The 12,326-nt window shown below is 33.6% G+C and overlaps 1 pseudogene; it reads right to left on the bottom strand.

Moving 5' to 3' along the window:
* Window positions 1-619: 619 nt before the first annotated feature.
* LOC132189483 (beta-amyrin 6-beta-monooxygenase-like) lies at window positions 620-7,180 on the bottom strand (annotated as a pseudogene).
* Between the last annotated feature and the right edge of the window lie 5,146 nt (window positions 7,181-12,326).

Genomic DNA, 12,326 nt, shown 5'->3' with positions numbered 1-12,326 from the left:
ATGAGAGTGAATGACTTGAAAAAAAAAAAAAAAAAAAAAGACGAGAGAGAAGTTGAGAGAGAGGAAAAACAGAGAGATCGAGAGAACAAAAATATGAACCATTCAATTTTTAACTGTTCACTATTTAAAATAATGAATTAAAAAATTGGTTTAGTCTTTAAAAAATATTGGTTCACGCCACAAGTCTCGATTTAAAGGCACTTCAAAATAAGACTTCGGCTATTATATATGATATATGATATGATTTGATTTGTATTATTTGTTTCCTTATTTGATTTTGACATTGATAATACTTAATTTATTAAATAATTTATATAAATAAAACTCTTGAAATATAATTAATTATGCTAATTTATTGATTGATTTTTGAAGTAAGAACCGGTTCACTCTTAAAAAACCGGTTCACAAATTATGACTTAAAAAACCGGTTTATTTTTAAAAGCATTAAAATAAAAAGGGGAGAAAGAGAAAGATAGAGATTTGCGAGAAAAAAGAGGAGAGATATTAATGTTGGAGAGTGGATGGAGAGTGATGGTTTTTTTTTTTTTTTTTTGAAATTAAGAGAGAGAGAAGTTTTTTTTTTTTTTTTGAAGAAATAAGCGACTTTTCATTAGAAACTTCAAGCAACTAGAGCTATTTGCTCTAGCACCAACAAATCACTAATACATGTAGGAGGTGTAGCACTCCAACTATCCGTAATACAGTTCAGCACAGCAAATTTAGCAAGGCAATGGGCCACTTGGTTCCCTTTTCTCCTAACAAAAGTAAACTTCCAGTGTGCCAAAGAATTCAACTCCAACTTAATGTCCTCAATTACGTGTCCCAGCCAGCTCGTGTCCACGTTCCTAGAATTGACAACATCAACCACTCCTTTAGCATCACCTTCTAGATGCACTTTTATAAAACCTAACTCTCGGCAGAGCTGGATAGCAAGGAGAGCTGCTTTCGCTTCAGCTGTTGCCGGTGCTAGGCAACCCCATCAAGAGAGACATGTTGAATGAGAGTGAAAGACTTGGAGAGAAAAGAGAGAGGAAAAAAAAGAACACACCAAGAACACATTTTCAAATAAAATTTGAACTTGTTCCAATCGAGTGGTAGTACATGGGAGAAAATGATAATTATTCCAATTTTAACACAAACACCTATCAAAATGGAACCTACCATTTTTTTATATCCCAAAAATCAACTATATATGAATGAATCTATAGTAAACCTCGCATCAATTTTTCTTTAAATATACAACATCAAAGAACCAACCAAGAACACATCTTCAAATAAAATTTATTTGAAGATTATCAATGAATGTGGGGGAGTTGAGGGGTTAATGAGAGGAAAGGTCAAGTCCTGTAAATCACCTACCATGCTTCCTATTTGTCCCCTATATTTATTCCTCATCGACTTTCCTACTCCCAATTTATTGGCAGTGGGAGATTTCGATGTCAAGTTTAATTCAAGACATTTTCAAGGGCCCATAATATGGTGGAGGTATTACAGCATTCACATTAACCTTTTTCAATTTTTTTTTTTAATTTATTTAGTTGATTTAGCTGGCCGGATTTCAAAATTAGTAAACATCAAACTCTCTAATTATTTCTCTACTTCAACTAAATATTATATTCGGTAAAGTTCACATAACTCTCTCAAACTACCACCCGAATGACAATATACCCTTCAAACTATCAATTACGACAATTTACCCCCTCAATCTACCACCATAATGTTATTACCTTGTATAAAATTTATTATTAAATATTTGTCTTTATTAATTTTAAATATTATATAGTTAATTGTAAATCTTAAAAATTATTTATTCTTTTGTTCATGAATATATACTTTTTTTAGGTGAATATATTCTTACAGTGATTCATTCCTAACATAATACTGCCAAAAAATTAGTCGGCTAATGACTTTCCCTACATCAGTTACATATATCCAAGACTTGTTGATCGGTTTGATAATGTGTTTTTTATTTGAAAAAATATTATATTTTATATTTAAGTTGTTTATTAATGTTTTATTTTCAAAAGCAAAAAACACAAAATTAAAATATCCCCAAACCCATTTAAAATAGTGTCAAGTGTCTATAAACATTTAAAAGGCATATTAAATTTAATCTAAGTTAGTAAACTGCGTTAAGAATTTAATGTGCCTTTTAAATGTTTATAGACACTTGGCACTTTTTTAAATAAGTTGGATGATATTTCTTTCAGACTTGTTTGGAGGAAATTTTTGTCCATTTCTATCCCAATATATATAAGCTTTTAATGTGTAGTGAGCATGTTTGTCATTGTGTTTGAGAAATAGTGTTTTTAAGTAAAAAAAAACACCTTTTGAAAAAATTTTCATTTTTAAGCTTTTGTCAAAAGTGTGTTTTGGCCATTTTAAGGCTTTTTGGACCCTTAAAAACTTTTACAATTTTTTTAACCAAACGGGTACTTTTTTTTTTCAAACCGATTTTTTGAGTGGTAAACACATTTTTAGGCTATTCAAACACACATCTAGACAGGCTCTACATGTGGCTGCGAATCCACCCTCAGTCATTCAAGTGGAAATATTTTTCATGATTAACATACGAAAGTGCATGTCTCTTTCACTTTGAGTGATGTAGTAAAGAAATTATGTAAGTTTAAATGTGGGGGGACTTATTTGCACATGATGGATGGTACATGTCATTCTCTCATTTTTTTTATAGCATTTTCACCCTACCACCTTCTATCTTAGTCATTTAACTATCACCAGCCTCATTTAACCTACTTCATCTTTCAATAGAAACTTATACCTTCCCATGAAACATTATTATCTTTTTTTTTTTTTTTTTTTGACTGTGAAACATTATTATCATTTCTTATACAAATTCATTATTCTACCTTGGTCACATGAAAAATTATACTTATCTTATTAGTTAAGTGTGAGAATTCTCTAGATCCCTTCCCTAACCCTTATATATACCATAAGCATGTTTCCAAGCCTTCCATCATATCTCACCAAAACCTTCTCCTATCTTGTGCAAGTGTACACTGTATTTTTCTACCGGCTATCTTTAGGATTTCTAAAGCTTTGGGATATTTTCCTCTATTGGTGAAGATGACAAATATATAGAGTAGGCTCTCAAGAATATTCAATGGTATACTCAATTTCGTGTGCATCCAATGGCTACAAGCTCCACTATTTAAGGCTTTTGAGTGCTTGGAGAGAAGGCATAAAACCACTCTCCAAACACTCACATAGTGTGGATGGCTAGCTTTATCCCTAAAAACAAAAATGTTGTTGGCTATAAATGGGTATTCCGCACCAAACATCGGCCTAATAGCTAAACTGAGTGCTACAAAGCCCGCCTTATTGCCAAAGGTTATCATCAAGAACAAGGGCTGGATTTTTCAGAAACTTTTAGCCTAGTTGCCGAACCCATTAGCATTCACACAATTCTCTCCATTGTCGTCTCTTCTAGTTGGTGCTTATATCAAATTGATATTCAAAATGCCTTACTTTATGGTTTTCTAGAAGAGGAAGTTTACATGGTTCAACCTCTAGATTTCCTCATCCACAATTTCCGAATCATGTGCGTCATCTACATAAATCATTGTATGGCCTTAAACAAGCGTCTCGAGCATGGTTTTCTCGACCTAGCACTCCTCTCTATACACTCTGTGTCATTGGCTCCAGAGCATATTCCTCTTTATTCATTTTCCTCCAAGGATCCTCAATTATCTATTTCCTTATTTATGTTGACGACATTATCGTGACCGATTCATATCCTATGGCCGTTGAGTCACTGATCAAGTTACTTAATACTAGCTTTGCAATAAAGGACCTTTGCTATTTCAATTTCTTTCTTGGGGTCGAAACTCTCTGTCTCTAACCATTTATTTCTCACATAGAGGAAGTATATTGTTGATTTACTCAAAAAAAGTAATATGGCTACAGCAAATCGTATAGATTGTATCATTATTTTCTTACCTTTGTGTTTGGTGTAAACCACGGAAAAAAAAAAAAAAAAAACCACCGAAAGAGGAAGTGTGGAAAATACAAACCATTCAGTTGTTGATATTTTCTGATTGTCGATAGACAGCTGGTGGCATCAAGTTTAATTACACCAACTCTTGACACTAACTATTGAGAGGGTGTAGGTAAACCAAAGACCATTCTCTGGAATAGGTGATGGATTGTATATAAACTTTTCATTCGGATTTACTTTCTCCAATTTGAATTTGGTCACCACATTATGCATGAATATGAGAATTTCCAATCGTGCATATTCCTTTCCAGGGTACTTCGAGGTCCTCCTCCAAATGGTACAAAAGTGTATGGTGCAGGCCCCCTCCCTTCAAATCTTGAAGGATCGAACTTCTCTTGTTCAGGAAAATATTTTGGATTTTTGTGTGTTGAATTTACAGTCCAGAATGTCTGCAAGAAAATGGATTCACAAAAGTAAATCTCAAGCCGGTTCTAGTTCAGCTTCCAGGGACGGAACCAGGGGGCGGGGGGCGATAGCCTCATTCATGAGAAATCTTGATTCCGTCCCTGTTAGCTTGTATTTGCATAATTGTTACATACCTTCTATCCCTTTGGAATTGTAAAGCCCGCATAACTAAAGTCAGCTGTGACCTCTCTAAATCCTCCTTGAGCAGGTGATATATGCTAACCTCATTACTTCGCATGCCACATTCCAAGAATACTTCATCTTCTGAATGTCTTCCCAATGCAACAATTCATCTTCACCTTTGGACTTCGCAATCAGCATTTGTTCTGTGTCAACCAAACAAACCACTTTCATATCAAATTCAAAAATACGTTTTATTGTGTTTGATGTGGCTATTAAAATATGAATTAAATTATTAAATTTACAATTTTTTGTCACTATGTAGGATAAGTTGTAGTTTAACATGATATTAAAATAAAGGTCTTGAATTTGAACTTTATCTCCATAATTCACATCCAATTTCACTTAAATATTCTACATGTTGAGTGTCACTTGTTGAGAGCGGATTTGAGCCTAAAAAAACACACAAATGTCTATGAAATTGTTTCTACTCTTGTACCACATTCAGTGGTTTGTATCATCGATACTTGTTGCGACAAAATAATTCAAAGATCACAAAATAATAAATAACACAATCACACAAGATACCAAAATTTATGTAGTTTGGCTTAACGAGCTTACATCTATAGACGAAGATGATCTAGATGAAATTAACTATCAAAATGATAGAGTATATAAAGAGTATTACAAAGAAAACTACTTAAATCCAAAAGATCCGGTTCACCCAATTCTCATTATCGTGCAAAAAAGAATTAAAGAAAGAGAAAACTTCTCTTAATTCCTTGGCCTTTCCGTACTCCAAAACTGAGAGAATATAAGTGAGACAAATGAAGCAAAACGGGTGTATCAAATCTCTCACAAAGCCACTCTTCTTCATTGAAGGACCGAATGGTTGTCTTCAATAATTAAAGGTGTTGTTCTTTCAAAGTTTCTACAAAGAAGCTAAAGAAAAAAAATGAGACAACAAAAATCAACAAGAATGGGGCCACACTTGACTTGTGGAAAGCAAGCCACCACACGACAATACTTTTAAGGATTTACAATGTGGTTGTTAACAGAGTGGTTACAAAGACATATACCAAGTGATAATGATTACACATTTGTGGATCATCTCTTATCCTGTCTAATTTTTGAGGTTAAAGGTAACAAGTGGTCAATATATTTAACACTTTTTTAACATAATCATGAATTAAATGATTAAAATTTTAATTTTTTATTTGCTAAAACTTCTAAAATAAGTAATGATAATAGAAAGGAAAAACTTCACTTTAGACCACTCAACTACCGTGTGCTTTGAGAAAACTCCTAAAATTAAAAAAACTCTCAATTTACGTACTCCTGAACTTTCAATTTCAATCAATTTACCCCGTTAATTTTTAAAAGTTAAAAGTGATAAATTAACGTTTATACCTCTAACTTTTTTATAAAATTTCAAATTTACCCTTATTTCAAATTATAAATAAATAAATAAATAAAACAAAAATCAAAGGGTAATTTGGTCTTTTTAAGCGTTTCCATTAGGTTAAAACTAACGGAAGGATAAATTGATTGAAATTAAAAGTTAAAAGATGTAAATTGAGAGTTCTTGAATTTTGAGGGTCTTCTAAAAATGAGTGGTAGTTTAGGGGTGTAAAATGAAGTACTTTCCCCTAACGAAAACGTACCATGCCTCTTAATGCCTTGGCGTATACTTGAGGAAGCTCTGCCAGATAATTCAGGACGACTGTAATAGAAAAACTTACCGTATCATAGCTGGCGATGAAGAAAGCTATAATCCTAAGAGCGATCTCCTTCTCCTCCATTCCTCTGCCATTCTCATTCCTTTTCAGGAGCATGCTAGTCAACAGGTCTTCATGTGCAGACCTTATATTCTCTGAGAGCTCCATTTTTTGCTTTCTAATGATGCCCAGAAGCTCCTCACGAACGAGTTTGCCTCCTTTAACGGCTCGATTGAAAGTTGTACGCGGAAGATTTACCAGAATGGATACGAGGCCGGCAGTAACAAGTTTGAAAGGATTTGCAAATCTGGTTACTTGCTCGTCGTCTTGGATGTTCATAAACAGCCGGCAAGCCAATGCAAAGGTGTACTTCTTTGAGAGTAGGAAAAGCTTCAATTCTTTACAAGGGGTTGACCAATCTGTTTCCAAGTGTTATTTTGACATGGAATCCATGATGGGTATGTAACGTTGCTGAGCTTCTGGGTTGAGAAAATCAGGGCGAATGGCACGCATTTTGGCTGCCTTTGCTTTGGTAGAATGTTGATCAGCATCGGTGGGGAAAAGAAAAATTCGATCGAATGAGCGCGGCAACCATGTGGTGAGATGCTTGTTCTGATCACTTGAAAACAAGAATTTGTTCCCAGAAGCACCACAAAAGACAGCAAACTTCTCTCCAAGCAAGGAGGTTCTGAACACGTCTGGTGAGTAGTTGCTCATTCTGTCGGCTATGAATTTCTCTGGATTGCCCCTTTTGCTGGCCTTGGCATATTCCAAAGTTTCACGTACCTATGAAAGGCCATCCTTTTCTGCCTGGTGGAAGCTTGGGGGAAATGGGTTTGTCTCTGTAAATGCAGAAGATCAAGAAAGAAAGAGAAATGCTGAGGATTACAAGCTGAAGTAGATACCCAAGGAAGAGGTCCATATCTCTCTCAAGTCTCTACTTACAAGAAATGAAAATGAAAAAATGCAACTTTGGTGTTGAGCAAGAACCAGCAAACATACCTGGGATTTAAATAGGCAAAAATTGCATGTGTCTACAATTCGCTAAATCTCAACCATTTGTTTGTAATGATCAGCTGAAAACAAACCACATTAATATTATAGAAAAGCGTAGAAAGAAAAAAACAAACAAACCATATTTTAAAAGTGGTCTTGCCCGTTAGAGATAAAGATCAAACCACTAGAAGGAGATAATATTTATGTCATAGTCTAAGATCGAGTTTACTTTGTATTATAGTTCTTGGACTAGTTCAAATATTATCTATTAGTATTTATCTCATAGTCTAAGAGTTTACACTATACTATAGTTCTTAGACTAGTTCAAATATTATCTATTATATAGATTAGATGTAGTTCAAATATTATCGACTAGCTTAGGAAAAAAAAAGTAAAGTAACTAATATTACAAACTCTACACGTTGTCTATATCTAACATACGCGTAAGATGTGCTCTTGGGTATTAAAGCCTAAAGCACTTTCACATTATTTCATTGCCAACCCAATTTATATGTCCTTTTATTTTTCTATTTTTTAAAATTACTATTGAATATGTGGGACTCGTATATAAAACTCACATAAGGCTACAGATTCAATGATAATTTTGAAAAGTAAAATAATAGGAGAAGACTTATGGCAAAAAGAAAAAATAAAAAGAATCATTTCTCTTTTAAGAAGGTCGACTACCCCAAAACACAAAACTCGTTGATGGTGGATAAATCAACCATATATATATATATATATATATACACATTGAGATGGCGCGATTCATTCTGTGTCACCCATTGCAAATTACAAATGCCTGATGTTGGGAATAAATTCACACTATAAGCCCACCAAATTCTGGGCCCAATGGCTAGTGATAGGCCCATGAAGATATTAATTAAATAGCAAGGACTATTTAATTAATTGATAGTCTTATATTCCAATTAGGATAATATTGGAATAAAGACGTCATACTTATCTCTACAAGATGACTACTCAAGATTATCTTTACATGATATCTGTTCAATGTTTATCTCTACATGATAGCTGTTGAGTTCTATCTCAACTCTGGACTCTCAAACCAATTCAAATAAGAAAATCCAGTCCAAGTCTACTTCATCTCCCCAAGCCTATAAATAAGCCCTTACATAAGGTACTAAGGGATCTTGAATACTGAAATATTCTCACATATTATTGAATTAGAAACTTTATGACTTTGGCATCGGAGTGTCCCCGGTTCCCCGGGGACCCCCTTGACAATAGTGCCTTTTTTGTAGTGATTTAGAGTGCACGACAATGTATTGAAGATCCCAAAGAAAGCGCATCCACCGTGTTGAAAACTGTTCTAACACCTGAAATTCTCAATCATAAAGGACAGCCCTAATGAGCTGCTCAATGGTCCTAGTGTCTACTGTACCCCAACGGCTATTATAACCAGGTTTATGTATATTATGGGATCTATAAGTTTAATCATGAATATGAAATATTAAATATAGAATTTTTGGTTCATTCTTATAAAATAAACTTTCTCCCCCCCAATGATTGGTGTTCATATATATGACAGTTTGCAAACTTATAACAGTTTTTTTTTAAAAAAAAAAAATTACTAAAAATAGTAATGTTATATACCACACTTTTATTTCAGTTTTATCACACCTTGCTAATTTGGCATAATCAATCAATGGTATTACAAATGAACAAAATTTTCCCCCAAAAATTTTCCTCCAAATTGAGACAAAAAATAACAAAAAAAGTAAAGTTAATTACTTATTTCAGCGAGAGGAAGAAAATAAAAATTGGAGATTACGATCATGGCCTCTACTTTCCAAGTTCTTTATTACTATTGCCTACTACAAATTGACAAAATTTTCTTCCAAATATTACTCCCATAGTGTGGACGGCTAGCTTTATCCCTAAAACAAAAATGTTGTTGGTATTTCACATCAAACATGGGGCTAATAGCTCGATTGAGCGCTACAAAGCCCGCCTTATTGCCAAAGGCTATCATCAACAACAAGGGCTGGATTTTTCAGAAACTTTAAGCCTTGTTGCCAAACCCTTTAGCATTCGAACAATTCTCTCCATTGTAGTCTCTTCAAGTTGGTGCTTATTTCAAACTGATATTCAAAACGTCTTTCTTCATGGTTTTTTAGAAGCGGAAGTTTACATAGTTCAACCTCTTGAATTTCTGCATCCCCAATTTTTGAATTATGTGTGTTGTCTACATAAATCATTGTATGGCCTTAAACAAGCGTCTCAAGCCATATCTAAGCATGAGAGTTCACGTAAGCAACGAACTGTTGCTTAAGCTGTATGGAGGCCGAGTATCCCTTCTCATGTCTTCCTATTCTTTGATGGGACAATATAGGAGCAACCTAGTAGTCATCTAATCCAGTCTTTCATGCATATATAGAAATTGATTTTCATTTTATTGTGATCACGTTTTAATTCACAACTATATATTCCTCAATATTGATTTGGAAGTCTCAACCAACTCTTGGGTTTTTTTCTTCTTTCTTTTTTTTTTTTTTTTTTTTTTTTTTTTTTAACAGTATCATGAATTATTTGTTGGATAAAAATGTGATGTCTAGCATTCCTCTAAGAGCAATGCTCTATGCGTATCAATTTACCCTCCAACAGGCACCCTGGCTGTGGCATTTCTTTGTGTTTGGACCAGAAAAAAGCATATTACGCTTGCCAAATCATGCAAACTTCAACATGAGTAATTAGTGGTGTAATTAAGAAGCAAGCACTTCACCAATTTCACATGCTTAGGCAAAGAAAATGTTTTACAAATCAAATTAAAATTCTGTGTCAAATAAAAGAAGAAAATACAGCATTTTTAAGACAACGCATTTTGAAATCTAAGATACCTGTAGATAACAAATTATTGCTGAGGGTGTGTTACGCACCTAAGTTTGCAACGAGATAAATTAGGTTCTAAGGGAACCTAGACCTTTCAAAAACAATAGTTTGTGATTAATTCTTTTCATACCATTATTCACACTACAAGAAATTTGGTCATTAGCAACCAAATTATTAGCGGCGACCCAAAAGTTGCCGCTAATGAGGGGTCATTAGCGGCAACTCTCAAAAGTTGCCGCTAATTGCCTCTAATTAGCGGCGACATTCGGGTCGCCGCTATTGGCGAACGCTAAATATCAAAAGAATTGATATTCAGCAACAACATTAATAGTGGCAACAATTGTTGCCGCTATTTACTACTCATCAGCGGCGACACCAGGATGTTGCCGCTATTAGGCATACAATAGCAGCAACATTCGTTGCCGCTATTTAAACACAATTACCGGCAACAGCCAATTGCCGCGATTATGAGCGTAACAGAAGTGACTTACAAAAGTTGCCGCTATTAGGGGTCAATAGCCGCTAATTGACCAGCCGAAAAAAAAAAAAAAAAAAAAAGGCCTTATTAGCGGCAACTTAAAGTTGCCGCCATTAAGTGCCTAACGGCGGCAACTTTAAAAGTTGCCGCTATTGACCATTCAATAGCAGCAACTTTTAAAGTTGCCACTATTGACCATTCAATAGCGAAAACTTTGAAAGTTGCCACTAATTGATCTGACGAAAAAATAAATAAATAATAAACCTTATTAGCGGCAACTTCTAAAAGTTGCCGCTAATGAAGGGTCAATAGCGGCAACTTTTAAAGTTGTCACTAATTGACCTAAGCCTTATTAGCGGCAACTTAAAGTTGTTGCTATTAAGGGTCAATAGTGGCGACTTTTGGTTGCCGCTATCGACCCTTGAAAAAAAAAAAAAATTAAAAAAATAAATAAATATTGGGGCGATGCTATTGACCCTACATATATAATGAAAAAAAAGTTATTTCCCAAAAATTCACCTCCGATAATATGTCATTATTTCTTTTATATTAATTATTGGTGATTTTTTTCTATTTTTCTATTCTTATTTTATTTAAAAAATAAATATTTATTTTTTTCTTTTAAATAAAACAAATTTTCCTATTAAATTAAAACGCTTAGAAAAATTAATTAATTTTTTTTTATATTATTATTGAAGTTTTCTATTTCTTATTCTTATTTAAATGTTTGATTGATCGAGATAGGATCAAATATTCGATCAAATATCCGATCAATCGTAGTGAATTAGTTCAATTGATCATGATAAGATCAAATGTTCAATCAAACATCTGATCGATCCTAGTAAATTAGTTTGATTAATCGTGATAGGATCAAATGTTCGATTAAATATCAAATCGATCTTATTGAATTAGTTTGATTGAACCTGATAGGATTAAACATCCGATCGATCCTAATGAATTAATTCGATTGATCATGATAGATCAAACTTCCGATTGATCCTAATGAATTAGTTCAATTGATCATGATAGATCAAACTTCCGATGGATCGTAGTGAATTAGTTCGATTGATCGTGATATGATCAAATGATCGATCGAACATCCAATGGATCCTATACGAACATCCGATCTTATTGAATTAATTCGATTGAACGTGATAGGATCAAACATCCGATCAATTTTAATGAATTAGTTCGATTGATCATGATAGATCAAACATCCGGTCGAACATCTGATCAATCCTAATGAATTAGTTTAATTGATGATGATAGATCAAACTTTCGATCGATCTTGGTAAATTAGTTCGATTTATCGTGATAAGATCAAATGATCCATCAAACATCTGATCGATCCTATTGAATTAATTCTATTGATCGTGATATAATCAAATGATCGATCAAACATTCGATCGATCCTAATGAATTAGTTCGATTGATCGTGATAGGATCAAATGTTCGATTGAACATTTGATCGATCCTGGTGAATTAGTTCGATTGATCGTGATAGGATCAAATGATCTATCGAACGTCCGATCGATCATAATGAATTAGTTCGATTGATTGTGATAGGATCAAATGTTCGATCGAATATCCGATCGATCCTAGTGAATGAGTTCGATTTATATATCATTATTGAAATTTTCTATTTTTTATTCGTATTTAAATATGAAGATAAGATCAAATGTGAATATATATATATATATATAATTTCCTATATTTTTGTGTATATGAACATCCGATCGATCCT

This window comes from Corylus avellana, chromosome 9 (genome assembly GCF_965113065.1).
Source record: "Corylus avellana chromosome 9, dhCorAvel1.hap1.2, whole genome shotgun sequence".
Lineage (NCBI taxonomy): Eukaryota > Viridiplantae > Streptophyta > Magnoliopsida > Fagales > Betulaceae > Corylus > Corylus avellana.
Note: the sequence above shows the minus strand (reverse complement) of the source record. Positions and strands in the feature narration are given on the sequence as shown.